The 6000-nt window shown below is 46.9% G+C and overlaps 1 pseudogene; it reads left to right on the top strand.

Annotated features, from left to right (window-relative positions):
- Positions 1–1989: 1989 nt before the first annotated feature.
- Positions 1990–6000, top strand: part of LOC118497251 — a 41189-nt pseudogene continuing 37178 nt past the window's right edge.

The raw sequence follows: 6000 nt of genomic DNA, 5'->3' as shown, positions 1-6000 counted from the left end.
AAACAGGGAACCCTTTGTGTCCCTCCTCCCACCATCCTCATTAATAAGCTGCTTCCATGTTAGGAGGAGTTGGTCATATGATTGATTCAGGTTGTCATTCGCTGGGCCATGTGTCATTATGGGCCTTCTTTCCCTGCTTGTGGTCAAGTGTGGAAGGGCCTGTGTTCACAGGGACGACTCAGCACACCTCTTGCCTGCTATGCACAGCAGGCCCTCCTGCCTTGCCTGCTCGTGGTGCGGATGGGGCACCAGGCAGTGATCAGGGGACTATGTCAGTGCCACGTGGGGCTGGTTTGCTGGAGGGGCTATTGGTTCACTTCCCAGACCCAGGATAGCTTGCACTGGAGAAAGGAAACCTCAGCCAGCCTTTGTGGCTAAGCTTTGAACTCACATGCTATTTACCAAAGGAGGTCTGATTTGGAAGTAGTCAGGTATTTAAAACTTGTTCAACTATTTATAAAAACAATACAGGCTGTTTGTGTTTATTTCACTCAGTAGGGAAGTATAGAGAGGAATAGAGGTGAGGGACAGGTGGGACACAGAATCCATGCCAACCCTTACCCTCTACCTCCAAGCTACCAGCGCAGTCCAAGAGGGTCAAGTGCTGTAACCTTCACAGTTTATTTCATACCCATTATACTATTAGCCGTGTCTGTGTGCTGCTTTTCCTTGTTCAAGTCTAGGTGGGAGATTGAAGGTCACACTTCTTTGGGTCTCTGACGGCACCTCTGTAAAGCATGACTATGCTTTTTCAACTAGGAGATTTTTATGTAACATCTTGCTGATTTAGGAGGGCAGAGGGCTGGGTTGTGACTAATTATTGGGCTGTACCACACTTTTGAGTAGGTGAGGGACTCTCCAAAATACTGGCCTGCATCCTCTGGTGGGTGGTTTTCTTTTCCCATTTCCCAATTCTTTTCTAGTTTTGGAGTTGGAAATCCGAGGAGGAGGGTGCTGCAGGTTGAGGTGATGGGGAGAAGATAGGAGAGAAAGCAAAGAGATAGATGTATTCGACTTGCTTATTTCATTTGCAACTCTTAAGTCTGGTTAGGAGCGTGTGGCCTTTCCCTATGAAATAATTAGTAAGATTCTCTGTTTGATCAGCTGAGAGAAAAGAGAGGCTAGGAGCAATGCTTACTCTTTGGCAATGCGGTAGACATGACGGGCTGTTTCGCACCTACCTTCTTCCTAACCACCCCCTTTCCTCTTAGTTCCCTTTCTCACTTCTCCGACAGAGAGAAGCAGACAGTAATTCCCCCGCAGTCAAGGCTTCACACCACTGGGAATTCCCCTTAAAGGAAGAGGTAGTCAATTAACTAATTATACATTTCCAGTCCAAAATTGTTTTTGGCACCTTTGAGGAAGAGATGACTTGAATGAGTGGTGAAGGGATGAACTGGGTGTGGGCATAGGGAGGCGGTGGGCACCCATGCAGAGGGCGGGGAAAGGTAGAAAAAATGTGTGTGAGAGAGAGAAGGTATAGTTGATAAAGAAACGTCGCTGAAAAGGTAGATGGGGAGTTATTCAGAGCCAGGGACAGGGGTTGTTCTAGCAGTTCATTAAAGTTTTTTTGCTATAGTCTTCATTATCTGGTTCTGTAACTTTTTCTCTCTAACCTCTCAAGCAGTAGTTAGTAATGTCATATTTTAATTCATGTTCACATTATAACGAGAAACAAATTGTTCTTACTAAATTCTTTGTGCCAAGTGGTAATACCCCGAAGGAGGATGGATTGCAACTGCGTGGAGAGGGGCACGGTGGTTGGTCTGCGCCATCAGGCCTGGCATCGCTGACTTCTTCGAGAGAGGGGGAGAGAACAAGCCGCAACGCAGTGGCAAAACAACAGACCGAGAGTTGATCAAGGCCCCAGACTCTGCTTGGGACTGTGACGGATAAAGAGAGATAGAAAGCCTGGTTAATGACACGTGGGCTCTTTGTGAAGGTGTCTGGGCCTTGGAAAAGGCTCCACTGCAGGATATTTTTGGCAAAATGTCAAATGAGCAAGTTGTGGATAAACGACGTAGACATTCAGAGGAGGTAGAGCTCGTTTCCACCTGGAAGGGTCAGAAGGAGCTTTTTTTGACGGGGGTTAGGTTGGCGCTGGACCTTCAATGGTGGGTGGTGTCAAAGCAAAATCAGAGCTGGCCAGTCACTGGAACAGTAAGAAGAGATTTTATTCAGGACAATCGGAAGAGGGAAAGGAGACCTCAGTAGAGAGTCGGGATCAATTCTGAATATGGCACGAGTGGGTGGGGATTTGTAGCCAAGGAGCAGGGTGAGCGGTGGATGGAAAATCACTGAAAGGAAGGATCAGGGGTGAGGTGGGTTTCTGGCTATGACCTAACAGGATTCTTACTGAGGACATGCCAGGGTGATCATACATCACCTGGGGTGGGGGGTGGGTGAGGGGGTAGGGGGTGGTGGACGGTGAGGAACCTGATCAGATACCAGGGAGACCAGGGTGCTGGTCAAACTGACCTAGTCCAGTTCTTACTAAAAATGCACAGATGGGTCTAGGAGAAGCTCAGGGGCCTGCCTAAAGTTTAGTCACGCAAAGAATCTTCATCAGTGGGGCAGAGGGAGGAACAGACATGAGTGGTTGACGCTGGGTTGGGCACTGTAGGTACCTACACAGTGGTATGGATCCTTACAACAGTGCGGGAGAAAGTGCTCTTACCCTCACTTTACAGTAGGAAAGATGCAGGTTCAGAAAGTATAACTGTGTGACCCACCCTTTCCTACCTATTAACGGTAAATGTCAGAGCTGCATTTTAAACCCAGGGTCCCTTCCAGCACCAGCTTGCTTGTGGCTGTTCTGTACAAAGACGTGGTCTGGGGGCGAGAATGCATACCTGTTGCACCGGAATGGGAACCTGCTCAGTTTGGTGAAGACGCAGTCATTGTGGAAGAGCTGGAGGCCCAGTTTGGGAAGGTGGGCTGGGCCCAGCTGCAGCGGGCAGGAGCGGAGACTGTACGTCTTACACAAGGAAGGAGCCGCTGAGGAGTTCCAGGCAGAGGGGACCAGCCAGACTGTTGTCCTTTAGGTCTCTCTCAGAGAGAAGAACGAGGTTCTGTAGACATGGCCGAAGGTTTCTGGAACAGGCTGCATTCCCAACTTGATTACCTTAAGTTTCGACCTGCATCGGAAAATCAGTTATTCATCTAGTCAATCTTTATTAAATCTTTCAAGTTACCTGTCAATATAGCAAAGCTCAGGCTTTAAAAAAAAAACCACACAACTTTTTAATTCTCCTGGTGTTGTCGTGGTATACTGCCTTCATCCTGGTTGCAGTAATGAAGTGGCGTGCTATGACCCAGGGCTTCCATCTGTTTAATGCTGCTAATTTGCTCCGTTGTGAAATGAGTTTTCTCAGCCGCAGGAGCAGCAGCAGAGCATGAACGCCACTGAGAGGATTTTGCCGGGTACACCTTGAGTGCGACCTCGGAGGGGGCCCCCCAGGATTTTTTTCTTATCTTCTCCTTGCCATTTGGGAACACAGCCACGTTGTTTGCAATTGAAATATAGTTTTTAACTGTGCCTCCTACTGTGTTTTTATAGAAAGAGAGCCTCTTCTCCTGGAAAATAAAACACCGCTGATTGAACCAAGGGACCTTTGGAAGCGCTTTAATTACTGTATTAATTGCAAACTTCACGACAAACCAGGGCCCAGTAGTAACGAGCTGCTGGGCAGGTTCCTGGGCTGCTTTAATGCAAGGAAGAGGCCAGAGTTGAGAGAAGGAGGTTGGCTCGAAGAAGGCACTACCTTCCTTCAGGCTGTGAGCTTTGCATTTTTAAAGAAGCCCTTCTTCTCTCTGTAATTTGCACTTCCTGGGAAGTCGGAGGACTCCCTGCTTCCAGTTCTCTGCATTTCCTACCTTGATGTGGATCAGAGGAAAGTGGAGAGGTGATCCCAGTTTTGTAGATTAGAATTTCTCTGGAAAATAGGTGGCCGGGAAACAAGAAATGTACTCGGGATAGTCCTTTTGTATAGCAGTCTTTGAAATGATCACTTTTGATTTCGAAGGGGGAAGAAAAAGCCAAGTAAACTCCTTCACTGGCAGAACACCTGCCGAAGTCTTTCCTTCGCATTCAGTTTCTGGTGGTTGGCCTTGGGCAAGGTACCACCATGTGAGCACGGGTGTGGGAGCTGCTGGCCGATTGTATTAGTCAGTTTTTATAGCATTTAGCTTGGTCTGTTTCCCAAGGAAAATAACTGATTAAGTACTGAGGTGTCTAGATGGAATTGAGTTCCATGCACCACTGATTCATTCAGAATGCTGTCTTCCCGCTAACACACTCTGGGCAGGAAATGGCCACACCTGTCCTTCCTGGCAGGGCTACGACTGGCAGCCAGACAGAGTTCCCTGATTCATGGTATTTTAGTGTGCACTCTGTCCAGCACTACTCCAGACCTTTGAACACCTTAACTCATTGGATCCTCACAACAACCCTGTAAGGTTTGGGATTATCATTAATCCTACTTGGCAAATGAAGGAACTGAGCCTCACTTCGTCCATGGTGGAGAGAGCAGGCTGTTTGGGTTTGTGTCAGCTTTTTCGAACCTAGTACACTAGAAGACATTTATTTAATGTCACCTTGAGTATTCACTGACAGTTGATGATTGTTATCATTGTCTCCCCCAGATGACTTTATCTGGTATTTGCCCGCTTATCCATGTATCTGTCTATGAACCTAGCCACCTACTGAACAAATTTTATTGAACAGTGTTCTGCAAACAAGATTAGGCATGATGATATGAGGAAAGACCCCATCCGTACATGGAGGAGCTCCTAATCCAGTGTGGAGGACAGATAAGCAAATGGGGTACTGGAAGGTGAAGCATCTGACCCAGGCTTGGGGATGCTCACTCATCACTTCATTGTTTTAACAAAGCGTAGTGCTAGTATATGCCCAGCACTGTAGACAAGTACGCGAGGCTCCCCTGTCTTCCACAGTTACAGTCTAGTTAGAGGTGATGGACAAGTAAACACACAATGCAGTTTGGTGTGATAAATGCCGTGGTTATGCCCAAGTGTCAGCAGGGGAACAGCATTTGTAAATGCACAAGGCACAGATCCAAGGGAGGAAACAGGCTGTTCAGGGAACTGAACACTGATTTAGAGTGACTGGAGGGTAGGGTGTAAATGGAGAGGAGGCAGGAGGAGAGGCTGGAGAGGTAGTCAAAGGGCTGCGGGTCAAGGGTATTGCTTGCTATGTTAGGGACCCTAGATCTCTGGAGATGGTGAGAATGGTGCTTTGTGCCTGCCACTGCAGTCTCAGATCTCTTTAATTGCAAAGTAGAAAAGCGGAACTGCAGAGTAACCTAACATTAAGCAGTGATAGGCTACTGCAAATTTCAGAAGATTGGAAATCACTGCTGTTATTTATAGGTCGTGGCTATTTTCTCATCAGACAAACCGAAGAAGAGGAGTCCCTGTCTTGTGTCTGGTGCTGGGCTGGTTTAGTAATAACGATGTTGTTAGAAAAGGAAGAAAAGGAGGGGGTTGAAAAATCAATGCATTTCCAATTAATTTTTGATTTTTCTCTCAAGAGAACAGTCATGTTTCAAGGTCATATATAGAACAATGAGACTTACAGAGATAGTTTATGGTAGATCTTTGAAATTTCACTGTAAGCAAGCAATGAGAACGTTACAAAGCAGCCAGGTTTTCTACTATTCAGGATTAAAAGGAATGAAGTGGAATTGGATAATGGGTTATGGAATCGCTTATTCTTGGATCATTGGTTTAGATAGATCCCAGACTGGCAGTAACGGCACATTATCTCAACGTTATGTTTGCTCAGTGGCTGAAGTGAAGTGGGTTAATAGATGCACTTTTGCTTTTGGGGGAGGAACGCCCCAGCCACAGAAGTTCCTAACTCTACCTGCCCTTCCTTGAGTCTCCTGGGCATTTCCCCAGGATGAAGAGCCAGTGAGAGAGGCGCCCCTTTGTCTCAGACTGCCTTCTTACTGGTTCAGAATGGACAGTGAACCCAGA

The sequence above is a fragment of the Phyllostomus discolor genome, chromosome 11 (assembly GCF_004126475.2).
Source record: "Phyllostomus discolor isolate MPI-MPIP mPhyDis1 chromosome 11, mPhyDis1.pri.v3, whole genome shotgun sequence".
NCBI lineage: Eukaryota > Metazoa > Chordata > Mammalia > Chiroptera > Phyllostomidae > Phyllostomus > Phyllostomus discolor.
Note: the sequence above shows the minus strand (reverse complement) of the source record. Positions and strands in the feature narration are given on the sequence as shown.